Source organism: Pleurodeles waltl, chromosome 1_2, assembly GCF_031143425.1.
Source record: "Pleurodeles waltl isolate 20211129_DDA chromosome 1_2, aPleWal1.hap1.20221129, whole genome shotgun sequence".
NCBI lineage: Eukaryota > Metazoa > Chordata > Amphibia > Caudata > Salamandridae > Pleurodeles > Pleurodeles waltl.
The window spans coordinates 19,758,991-19,772,114 of record NC_090437.1 but is presented as its reverse complement, the minus strand read 5'-3'; the positions used below and the strand labels follow the sequence as shown (position 1 = coordinate 19,772,114).

Below are 13,124 nucleotides of genomic sequence, written 5' to 3'. Positions count from 1 at the left end.
ACGCACAGATAAGTTCCTTGTAAATGGTACCCCTGGTACCAAGGGCCCTGTGGCCAGGAAAGGTCTCTAAGGGCTGCAGCACGTGTGATGCCACAATGTGGACCCCTCACTCAGCACATGCACACTGCCTCACAGCTTGTGTTGCTGGTGGGGAGAAAAAGACTAAGTCGAAATGGCACTCCCTTCAGAGTGGCATGCTCACAACCCACTGCCTGTGGCATAGGTAAGTCACCCCTCTAGCAGGCCTTACAGCCCTAAGGCAGGGTGTACTATACCACAGGTGACGGCACAGCTGCATGAGCACTATGCCCCTATTGTGTCTAAGCCAATTCTTAGACATTGTAAGTGAAGGGTAGCCATAAACAGTATATGGTCTGGGAGTTTGTCAAACACAAACTCCACAGTTCCATAATGGCTACACTGCATACTGGGAAGTTTGGTATCAAACTTCTCAGCACAATAAATCCACACTGATGTCAGTGTGAGATTTATTGAGAAGTGAACAAAGAGGTAATCTTAGAGATGCCCCCTGCATGCCAGCCCAACTGCTAGAGCTAGGCTGACCGGTCTCTGCCAACCTGCCACTTCCAGACTAGTTTCTGGCCACATGGGGTGAGTGCCTTTGTGTACTCTGTGACCAGGAACAAAGCCTGTCCAGGGTGGAGGTGAGTCACACATCCTCCAGCAGTAACTGTAACACCTGGCAGTGAGCCTCAAAGGCTCAAGCCTAGTGTTACGCCGCCAGAGGGCACTCCAGCTAGTGGAGATGCCCGATCCCCCGGACACAGCCCCCACTTTTGGTGGCAAGTCCGGAGGAGTTAATGAGAAAAACAAGGAGGAGTCACCCTCCAGCCAGGATAGCCCCTAAGGTGTCCAGAGCTGAGGTGACCCCTTCCTTAGAAAATCCTCCATCTTGGCTTGGAGGATTTAGACCAATAAGATTAGGGATGTCCCCCCCCCCCCCCCTCCCCCAAAGGGAGGAGGCACAAGGAGGGTGTAGCCACCCTCAGGGAGAGTAGCCATTGGCTAACTGCCCTCCAGCCTATACACACCCCTAAATTTAGTATTTAGTGGCGACCCTGAACCCAGGAAATCAGATTCTTGACACCTAACAAGAAGAAAGACTGTTGATCTGAAAACCTGCAGAGAAGAAGGAGACGACAACTGCTTTGGCCCCAGCCCTACCGGCCTGTCTCCAGATTCAAAGAACCTGCAACAGCAACGCATTCCTGTGGGCCCAGCGACCTCTGCCAACTCAGAGGACTGCCCTGCTATTCCAAAGGACCAAGAAACTCCCATGGACAGCGGCTCTGTCCAAAGCAACAAAGAAAAAAACATATTTAAAGGGACTCTCACCTCACTCCTGAAGCTTGAGTCCCCAACATTCTGCACCCGACGCAGAGAGGACCGCCAGGTGACTCCAACGACGTGTTCACCCTGAGACGACCTCCCTTCACCCCCAGGACGCCGCCTGCAGAGAGAATCCAGAGGACCCCCCCTGACCGTGACTGCCTGGCAACAAAGAACCCAACGCCTGGAAGAAGCACTGCACCCGCAGCCCCCAGACCCGGGAGGAACCAACTACTGGTACAGGAGTGACCAGCAGGCGACCCTCATCTTTGCCCAGTCGGTGGCTGGCCAGAGAAGCCCCCCTGTGCCCTGCCTGTGACCTCCGGGTCCCTCCATTGATTCCAATACAAAACCCTGACACCTTGTTTGCACCCTGCATCCGGCCGCCCCTATGCCGCTGAGGGTGTATTTTGTGTGCCTGTTTGGGACCCCCCCAGTGCTTTTTCAAAATCCCCCTTGTCTGCTCCCCGAAGACGCAGGTACTTACCTGCTAGCAGACTGGAACTGGAGCACCCCTAGACTTCATAAGCATCTATGTTATTTGGGCCCCTCTTTGACCTCTGCACCTGACCGACCCTGTGTTGCTGGTGCTGGGTGTTTGGGGTTAACATGACCCCCCAACGGTGGGCTGCCTATGCCCCGGGGACTGTGCTTGTAAGTGCTTTATTTACCTGACAAACTAACCTTTACTTACCTCCTCCAGGAACTGTTGAATTTTGCAGTGTCCACTTTTAAAATAGCATATTGCCATTGTTTTGCTAAACTGTGTACATTACTGTTTTGATTCAAAGTTCTATATTTACCTATGCCAAGTATCATACAATTTATGTACTTACCTGCAATTTGAATCCTATGGTTCTAAAATAAATTAAGATAATAATATATTTCTATATTAAAACCTGGAGTTAAGTCATTTAGTGTGAGTTCTCATTTATTGCCTGTGTGTGTACAACAAATGCTTAACACTACCCTCTGATAAGCCTAACTGTTCGACCACACTACCACAAATAGAGCATAAGTATTATCTATTATTGTCACTATCAACCTCTCAGGGAAACCCCTGGACTCTGTGCACACTATCTCTCACTTTGAGATAGTATAGCTAGAACTGGTAACGCAGAAGGTGCCAAAGTTGATTCTATTTGCTGCACTATTAGGAATCTTAATATTCATCCATATCAACAAATAGATAATGTCCTGAATCCATGGGGCCACAGAAGTTTGCTGGTAGTGTTGTCCAAACCGCTTGATGCAACGTTGATATTCCAAGTCCTTCTGTGAATGTTCTTTTCACAGTGAACTGACACAAATGAGAAGTGATAACAATATTTTCAACATGATCATCCAGTCCAGGACCATACCTTGTCTTGTAAAAGTTTTTACTTGCAGTTATTCCCCATGACTTTTGTGAGTAATATCAATCACACATCTTTGAAGTACATGTGCTAGTATTATCAGAGTTCCACTTAAAAGAATGCCAGATGATGCGAATGCCAGCTCATCATGTACATTTTTTAAGTCCAACAAACTTTTCCTACAAACTCCTAAAGGTACACGTCATAACATCCACATGTCCCCATCTGTTTGTATTGATTATTATTTTACTTCTTCTATTGCTTGGTCTACCACTTTTTTATGTGATTCTTTCAGGAGATACAGTCTTAATAAAATCAAATATTTTTCTACTAATGATGCTTGCTCTTGGTGTGTTAAAATGGGATTTCTAAACAAACAGTCTGCGGGGTTGAAGTCTTTACCTAGTTTACGTATATTTTGAAATTATAATCCATTAACCTCATGCACCATCTTTTGATGCATGGAAGCATTTCGTCTTTGTGTTACCAAATATTGTCACTAAAGCCTGATGATCAATAATACCTACAAATGGCTTTCCATAGAGAAAAGTTATGATAACGTTTGCATGCCCAAACAACTGCCAAACTTTCTTGCTCTGGCTGCAAATATTGTTTTCTATTTCAGGCAAACTTTTGGTTGCATGACCTATTACATATTGAAAACGTTCTCTTCCAGGTTAATGCTGTACAACCCTCTTGCTCCCATTCCTAGTGGACTATTATTTACTAGTATTTCTGTACACATTTTGAGATCAAAATATGAGGTGTCACAGACAAAATGTCCTTTTGAATTCTTTTGAACGACATTTCCCATGCTTCACCTCATTCAAATGTGTTCCCCTTTTTATTAGTTCAAGTAAGGTATCACTTACAGTTGCATAGTCTTTGATATATTATGAACTGTAACTGGCTATACCACAAAATGAGGATAATTCCTTTGGATGTGACATGTTGACAAAAGAGAAACTTCACCTGGATCCAGACGCTTTCCATCATTTGAGAACATTTGACCATATAATGTCAATTCTAGTTCCTCTACTGCACATTTCTTAGCATTTAAAGAGAGAACAGCTTTACTTAGACATTCACATAAATGTGACTAAAGCGTGATCATGTTCGTCTTGAGTTTTTCAAAAGATTAGGATATGATTACTATAATTTATGCCATTTTTTACTGCTGTGATGACTTTCTTTATTGCTTCCTCAAATATTTCAGCAGCTGAACAAATTCCAAAGTTCACCCTTTGGAATCCAAATAATTCTAAATGAGTATAGAATGTTGCTATATATATCTTAACTTAATTGTTCATCAATCTTCAGCTGATGATCACCTTTGCATTATTCTAGCCTTGAGCCTCAAGAATATACTGTGGCACCACTGAGACTGCCAATAATGTCATCTAAATTTGGTCCTGGATACCTTTCCTTTTCAATTGCAGCGTTAGGAATTCTCATTTCTGAACATATTCTAAATTTGTCTATGCTTTTCTTTGGAACAACAGCTACTGAAGAAACCCCCAGGATTGGAACTCTCCTGCGTATCTGTGCTACTGCTTTTTAACAAATAAAAATGATTGCGTTTTTTTATTGTTAACAATATTACAGTACAGGAGCACATGACATCCGGGATGTCACATACACTTGTGCTATTGCTTTAACAGGTTAATTTTTGTGGACAGTAATAATTTTCCCTTCAATTTGCTTACACTTTGGAACAGACCTGGATAGTTTCCTAGAACTGGATGTTGCATCGAGATTGAAATGTCATTGCAATCAACCCGGCAGTAACAATGCTTAACAAACAAGGACCCATAACGTCTCCTTTTAAAACATGAATTTCCCCTTTACTTGTCATGTTTCCATATGTAAGAGTTTTGGTTAACTTTCCTTTACTGCTGACAGAATACATGGCTCCCCAGTGAAAAATGTTCACATTAGATGGAGTTAATGTAGGCATGTTTTCTCATATTCAGATGCACATATTATGTTGCATGTTGTGCCACTATTCAAAACAAACAGCACTTTATGTGCGCCTGCAGGGGTATCTACTGTAGCAGTTTTCTTTATATGATCCATTTGTATCATACATATCTGTTCAGAAATTATATTAGGAGTTTCCTGCATCATGTATAACAGTTTAGCTGACGTATTTTCTTGTACAGACTCAGTCTTGTGATCTTGCATTTGTCTTAGGTCCTGGTCATTACATTTTTTATCCTGTTTTTTTCCATCTGTCTCTCTTTGATGCAAACTCCATTTTAGCTTTACAAATGGTGAATTCTTTTGCATGACTGATAAATTTGTCACAAACCTGGACAATCTGCTATGCAAGGAAACTGTAAACCACATCTACAGCACTGTTTTTTTCCTCCTTTCTAATTAGTCAATTTTTCATTTTTCTTTTCATATTTAACTGACTTTTGTCAAAGTTGTTCCATTGCCTTTAAATGCATCATTTCATGTTCACTGCTTAAGCCTTTGCTTGTGCCTCTTTAAGACCCATTCGTAAAATAGTTGGTAAATCATATGTTTTCTCTTTGATAAACTTTTGATTTGCACCATCCAATTATTCTCAACCTTGTAGCTTCCTCATTATTTAATTTGTGAAATTCACAAAATGGAACTAGTTTGCGTAAACTTGTAACAAAACTGTCAATCAGCTCGCCTTCTGTTTGATAAGCAGGACTGAAATAGTACCACTCAAAATCTATATTTAATTGCAGGTCGAATTTTCTATTAAGACAATTTATGATCCCTTTGTAAGTTTTTGCATCTTCTTTAGGAAATGTCTTAATTAAGTCCTCTACGTCATCTCCTATCAGACTGAGTAATACATCTCTTGCTCGTTCATCAGAAGATTTTTTGCATGCAGCTTTCAGAAAATGTTATAACCTTCTTCAATTGTCCCATCTTGGAGCTAAGGTTTACTGATTAGAGAAAGCAAAGGGCACTGGTCTGCAAAAAATTATAGCAGAAACATTCTCTTGTTCTTTATCTGGATGTATGTGATATATTGTTTTGATTATTCACAATACAAAATCCACTTCAAACAATATTTTTCAGCATTTATCTGACTTTTAAATAGCGTCTTTAATGTTGCTCATATTTTGTCCAAAATTCTGCCCGAGTTTAAGATTGGTGCCAGGAGAACATCTTGTTCGAAATCTTGTGGTATTTTGTGAGTAACTTGTTTCCTTTTTGGCACACCTGACTTCAAGATGGTTGCCAAGAAAAGTGTCCTGTCTGGCACTACTGTGTAAGCAACTAACTTCCTTTTCATTGCTCCAACAAGTGAGCATTTTTCTATTCCCAAAACAGCTAAGTTTTCAATGTAATCATTGCACTTCAAGACTGATTCTAAACTTGAGGGTATTCTAAGTAGCACAGCGCACATTACCTCACCCTTGGGAGTCTCACCTCAGATATGACCTCGTTCTGATGAACAGGGCCATCACCACAGTATAGGAGCTCCAGCACATGTCTCTGCACAGTACTGACCCTCTCGCTGCAAAATCTGTAAGGTAGGAATGACTCAGGAACTGGATCACTGCCTTCAATCAATGAGTAGGAATGACTCAGGAACTGGATCAGTCTTCAATCAGTGCTTTTCTCAAGACAGTTCTGTTACTATGTCAATCCAAATACATATTATTTACAACTACTAAATTCTAATCATAACATTCCTCACCTAACTACAGCATGTGTTCTACATTGTGCATCCTAAAGGCATAACATAATACTGCATGAATGTCTTCCAGTTACTCATGTTGCTTCGAGTGCTGGGCACTAAAGACATGGTAGTCATATTACAAGAGTAGAATTGGTGGTTAGATGGTGTAATGGAATCCACAATTCACTCTTCAAGAATGACTTCTCTTAAGGGTCACGTTTAATGCCAGAGGATGCCCTTTCTTAAACAAGAGGCACGGTATAGGCACGTATCCTACTAAAAAATAGCATCAAAATATTTTTTGAAATGCAAATTCATGTTTAGACAGTTGGATTGGACTGGGAAATCTTGGAATCTAATAAAAGGCTGGTAGCACTATTGTGTTTCATGCATTACTCTGCATAAGTGCATTACTCTGTTTCGCATGCCCCTGAATGACTGATGATGCCCTTTTAGCGTTTCAGTCTGTCTCTGCAAGATTAATGCTGGTGTTTCCTGATATGACGACACAAGTATTAATTCACAGCATGGCAGCACAATGTACACTCATTTAACATGATTTCTGTATTATAGAAGTGCACGTTTTGTTGTTGTTTGTACTGTTATAAAGTTTCTCGCTAATTCAAATACATTGTATTAGTATATAGAGTCATTAACATAAGCCATCACCCCCCTCTGCTGTCCATCTCATTGTGTTTTAAGCTCCAAATCTCAAGAAAACCACACACAAGTGGGCAAGTGGATCAATAATTTGGACAGTACCCTCCTGTGGCTTCTATGGAAAATGTCACTTACCCAGTGTACATCTGTTTGTGGCATTAGTTGCTGCAGATTCACATGCTGTGCACATCCCGCCATCTGGTGTTGGGCTCGGAGTGTTACAAGTTGTTTTTCTTCGAAGAAGTCTTTTCGAGTCACGAGACCGAGGGACTCCTCCCATTTCGGCTCCATTGCGCATGGGCGTCGACTCCATCTTAAATTGTTTTCCTCCGCAGAGGGTGAGGTAGGAGTTGTGTATGCTAGTAATAGTGCCCATGCAATGGAGTAATGTACATAATGCAGTTTAAAGTAATATATTTTCAAATTTACAAATTTACAAATGTTCAAGATCAACTTCTTAACGGCTACAGGCTTCCGGGGAGGCGGGTGGGCGCATGTGAATCTGCAGCAACTAATGCCACGAACAGATGTACACTGGGTAAGTGACATTTTCCGTTCGATGGCATGTGTAGCTGCAGATACACATGCTGTGCATAGACTAGTAAGCAGTTATCTCCCCAAAAGCGGTGGTTCAGCCTGTAGGAGTTGAAGTTGTTTGAAACAATGTTCGTAGTACTGCTTGACCTACTGTGGCTTGTTGTGCCGTTAACACATCTACACAGTAGTGTTTGGTAAATGTATGAGGCGTAGACCATGTAGCTGCCTTACATATTTCGGTCATTGGAATGTTTCCTAGAAAGGCCATGGTAGCACCTTTCTTTCTGGTTGAGTGTGCCTTTGGTGTAATAGGCAGTTCTCTCTTTGCTTTAAGATAGCAGGTTTGAATACACTTAACTATCCATCTAGCAATGCCTTGTTTAGAAATTGGATTACCTGTATGAGGTTTTTGGAAAGCAACAAATAATTGTTTTGTTTTTCGAATTAGTTTTGTTCTGTCAATGTAGTACATTAACGCTCTTTTGATGTCTAATGTATGTAGTGCTCTTTGAGCTACAGAGTCTGGCTGTCGGAAGAACACTGGTAATTCTACTGTTTGATTCAAGTGGAACGGTGATATAACTTTTGGTAAAAATTTTGGATTTGTCCGTAGAACTACTTTATGCTTGTGTATTTGAATAAATGGTTCTTGTATGGTAAATGCTTGAATTTCACTCACTCTTCTTAGAGATGTGATGGCAATTAAAAATGCAACTTTCCATGTTAAGTATTGCATTTCACAAGAGTGCATGGGCTCAAAAGGTGGACCCATGAGTCGTGTTAAGACAATGTTGAGGTTCCATGAAGGAACTGGTGGTGTTCTTGGTGGTATAATTCTCTTTAGTCCTTCCATAAACGCTTTTATGACTGGTATCCTAAATAGTGAGGTTGAGTGCGTAATTTCCAGGTAAGCTGAAATTGCGGTAAGATGTATCTTTATGGAAGAGAAAGCTAGCTTTGACTTTTGCAAATGTAGTAAGTAACTTACGATGTCTTTGGCAGATGCGTGTAAGGGTTGAATTTGATTATTATGGCAGTAATAAACAAATCTTTTCCACTTATTTGCATAGCAATGTCTAGTGGTAGGTTTTCTAGCTTGTTTTATGACCTCCATACATTCCTGTGTAAGGTCTAAGTGTCCGAATTCTAGGACTTCAGGAGCCAAATTGCTAGATTCAGTGATGCTGGATTTGGATGTCTGATCTGTTGATTGTGTTGTGTTAACAGATCTGGTCTGTTTGGTAGTTTGACATGAGGCACTACAGAGAGGTCTAGTAGTGTTGTGTACCAAGGTTGTCTTGCCCATGTTGGCGCTATCAGTATGAGTTTGAGTTTGTTTTGACTCAATTTGTTTACCAGATATGGAAGGAGTGGGAGAGGGGGAAAAGCGTAAGCAAATATCCCTGACCAGCTCATCCATAACGCATTGCCCTGAGACTGATCTTGTGGGTACCTGGATGCGAAGTTTTGACATTTTGCGTTTTCCTTTGTTGCAAATAGATCTATTTGTGGTGTTCCCCAATTCTGGAAGTATTTGTTTAGTATTTGGGGGTGAATCTTCCATTCGTGGATCTGTTGGTGATCCCGAGAGAGATTGTCTGCTAACTGGTTCTGAATTCCTGGAATAAATTGTGCTACTAGGCGAATGTGGTTGTGAATCGCCCAATGCCATATTTTTTGTGCCAGGAGACACAACTGTGTTGAGTGTGTCCCTCCCTGTTTGTTTAGGTAATACACTGTTGTCATGTTGTCTGTTTTGACAAGAATGTGTTTGTGGGTTATTATGGGTTGAAATGCTTTTAGCGCTAGAAATACTGCCAATAGTTCTAAGTGATTTATGTGAAACTGTTTTTGCTGAGTGTCCCATTGTCCTTGGATGCTGTGTTGATTGAGGTGTGCTCCCCACCCTATCATGGTGGCATCTGTTGTTATTACATATTGTGGCACTGGGTCTTGGAAAGGCCGCACTTGGTTTAAATTTATACTGTTCCACCATTGAAGCGAGGTGTATGTTTGGCGGTCTATCAACACCAGATCTAGAAGTTGACCCTGTGCTTGTGACTACTGTGATGCTAGGCACTGTTGTAAGGGCCGCATGTGCAACCTTGCGTTCGGGACAATGGCTATGCATGAGGACATCATGCCTAGTAGTTTCATCACCATTTTGACTTGTATCTTTTGTTTTGGATAAATGGTCTTTATTACATTGTGAAATGCTTGGAGTGGCAATCCCTTTTGCTGTGTTGATTGTCGCCCCTAAGTATTGCTGTGTTTGACACGGCAGAAGGTGTGACTTTGTGTAGTTGATTGAGAAACCTCGATTGTGGAGGATTTCTATGACGTACCTCGTGTGTTGTGAACACGTTTTAGCGTGTTGGTTTTGATTAACCAATCGTCTAGGTACGGGAACACATGTATTTGCTGCCTTCTGATATGTGCAGCTACTACTGCTAGGCATTTTGTAAAAACTCTTGGCGCAGTTGTTATTCCGAATGGCAACACCTTGAACTGGTAATGTACCCCTTGGAATACAAACCTTAGATACTTTCTGTGTGAAGGATGTATTGGTATATGGAAGTATGCATCCTTTAGGTCGAGTGTTGTCATGTAGTCTTGTTTTTTGAGCAGTGGGATTACGTCCTGTAATGTCACCATGTGAAAGTGATCTGATTTGATGTATGTATTTAATGTTCTGAGATCTAGTATAGGTCTCAGACTCTTGTCTTTTTTGGGTATGAGAAAGTACAGAGAGTAAACTCCTGTCCCTTTCTGTTGGTTTGGTACTAATTCTATTGCTTCTTTTTGTAGCAATGCCTGAACTTCTAGTCCTAGAAGATCTATATGTTGTTTTGACATATTGTGTGTTTTCGGTGGGACGTTTGGAGGAAATTTGAGAAATTCTATGCAATAACCATGCTGGATAATTGCTAGGACCCAAGTGTCTGTTGTTATTTCCTCCCAATGTTTGTAAAACTTGGTTAGTCTCCCCCCCACAGATGTTATGTGTTGGGGATGTGTGACTTGGAAGTCACTGCTTGTTTTGAGGAGTTTTGGGACTTTGGAACTTTCCTCTATTCTTTTGGAATTGTCCCCCTTTATATTGTCCCCGAAAACTTCCCCGCTGATACTGGCTCTTGTTTGTGAGGTTGTGGGTTTTGTGCTTTGTCCTCGAAACCCCCCTCTAAACTGTGGTTTTCGAAATGTGCCTCTGCTCTGTGGGGAGTAGAGTGCGCCCATGGCTTTGGCCGTGTCAGTGTCTTTTTTAAGTTTTTAGATCGCAGTGTCCACCTCCGGCCCAAACAACTGCTGTCCGTTGAATGGCATATTCAGCACAGCTTGCTGTATTTCTGGTTTAAATCCTGATGTACGCAGCCATGCATGTCTCCTTATTGTTACTGCTGTGTTGACAGTTCTAGCAGCTGTGTCTGCAGCATCCATTGCTGACCGTATCTGATTGTTGGAGATACTCTGTCCTTCTTCTACTACCTGCTGCGCTCTCTTTTGGAACTCCTTGGGCAAATGTTCTATAAAGTGTTGCATTTCGTCCCAATGGGCCCTATCGTATCTGGCCAACAAAGCCTGTGAATTGGCAATACGCCACTGGTTTGCTGCCTGTGCCGCCACCCTCTTGCACGCTGCGGCAAATTTTCTACTTTCTTTATCTGGAGGTGGTGCATCTCCTGAAGTATGTGAGTTCGCTCTTTTGCGTGCTGCCCCTACTACAACTGAGTCCGGTGTTAGCTGTTGTGTGATGTACACGGGTCTGTTGGTGGCGGTTTATATTTTTTCTCCACTCTTGGAGTAATGGCCCTTCCTTTTACAGGCTCTTCAAACACTTGTTTGGAGTGTTTTAGCATTCCGGGTAGCATAGGAAGACTTTGATACTGGCTGTGTGTGGACAACAGTGTGTTAAAAAGAAAGTCGTCTTCAATGGGCTCAGCATGCAGGCTGACATTATGAAATGCTGCTGCTCTCGACACCACCTGTGGGTAGGCTGTACTATCCTCTGGTGGCGACGGTCTAGCTGGATAGCATTCAGGACTATTATCTGACACTGGTGCGTCATAAAGGTCCCATGCGTCAGGGTCATCTTGACTCATTCCTGTATGAGTTGGGGATTGCATCATTGGTGGAGTGGCTACCGGTGATGGTTGCGGAGAGCATTGTGGAGATGGTGGCGGGGTTACTTGTTTAGCCACCTTTGCCTGTGGGTGCTTGTCTTTTTCTTGAAAGGCAAGTTTGCGTTTCATTTTAATCGGAGGGAGAGTACTGATCTTCCCTGTTTCTTTTTGGATATGGAGCCTTCTTTGTGTATAGTCTGGCTCTATTGTTTCCAATTCCTGTCCAAATCTATGTGTCTTCATTTGTGTGGACAGCCCTTGTTCCTCAGTGTAGGAACTTGTTTTCGGTTCCGATGCCGGATGTTTAGGTATCAAAACCTTTTCGGCTGTTTTTTTCAGTTCAGACGAAACCTTCTTTACTTTCGGCGTCGTGGTCTCTCGGTGCCGACCCATTTCGGTGCCGAACCTGCTTGGAGCCACTATCTCGAGCCCGAGATTGCTGTGTGGCGGTATCTCGACCGGAGTCTGATGACTTCGCCACCAGTGTGCCCTTTTTCGGTGCCGATGATCGTCACCTATTTTTCGGGTTAAGCCATGGCCTGTTGGCGGTGGCGTCCCCTGGGCTTTAGTGGTTTTTTCGTGAGTTTTGTGTTTCGACGTCTTACTCACGGTTTTCGGTGTTTCTTCGGGGTCAATCTCATCCGAGTCCGATTCCTGGATGGAGAATGTTTCTTCCTCCTCCTCGAAACGCTCTTGTCCTGCCGGCGCCGACGCCATTTGCAGTCTCCTTGCTCTTCGGTCTCTTAGTGTCTTCCTGGACCGAAACGCTCGACAGGCTTCACAAGTATCTTCCTTGTTTTCCGGCGACAAACACAAGTTACAGACCAGATGCTGATCTGTATATGGATACTTGTTATGGCATTTTGGGCAGAAGCGGAATGGGGTCCGTTCCATCAGCCTTGAAGAGACACGTGGCCGGGCCGACCAGGCCCCGACGGGGGATCGAAAAAAACCCCGAAGGGCCACCAGAGCTCTTCAAAAGTCGGTGTCGATCTGTTGTAACTAACCCGATACCGAACGCAAACAATACCGACGATTTTTCCGAGATTCTAACTAACTTTCCGACCCGAAACACGGAGCGAAAAGGAACACGTCCGAACCCGATGGCAGAAAAAAAACAATCTAAGATGGAGTCGACGCCCATGTGCAATGGAGCCGAAATGGGAGGAGTCCCTCGGTCTCGTGACTCGAAAAGACTTCTTCGAAGAAAAACAACTTGTAACACTCCGAGCCCAACACCAGATGGCGGGATGTGCACAGCATGTGTATCTGCAGCTACACATGCCATCGAACATATGAATATACAGGTACCAATGTTTTTTGGGGGGCATTGGCACAAAATAGCTGCAGTCTGCAGCATATACATTGATAGGAGCCAGTTCAGATGTCTCTGAAAGAGATTACCCATAAGGAAAATGTTCCACAGTCCAA

The 13,124-nt window shown here is 42.7% G+C and overlaps 1 protein-coding gene across 1 annotated transcript in view; it reads right to left on the bottom strand.

Annotated features, from left to right (window-relative positions):
• The window catches only part of ELP1 (elongator acetyltransferase complex subunit 1), an 886,544-nt gene that overhangs the window by 476,278 nt on the left and 397,142 nt on the right, over positions 1-13,124 (bottom strand). The window lies entirely within an intron of this gene.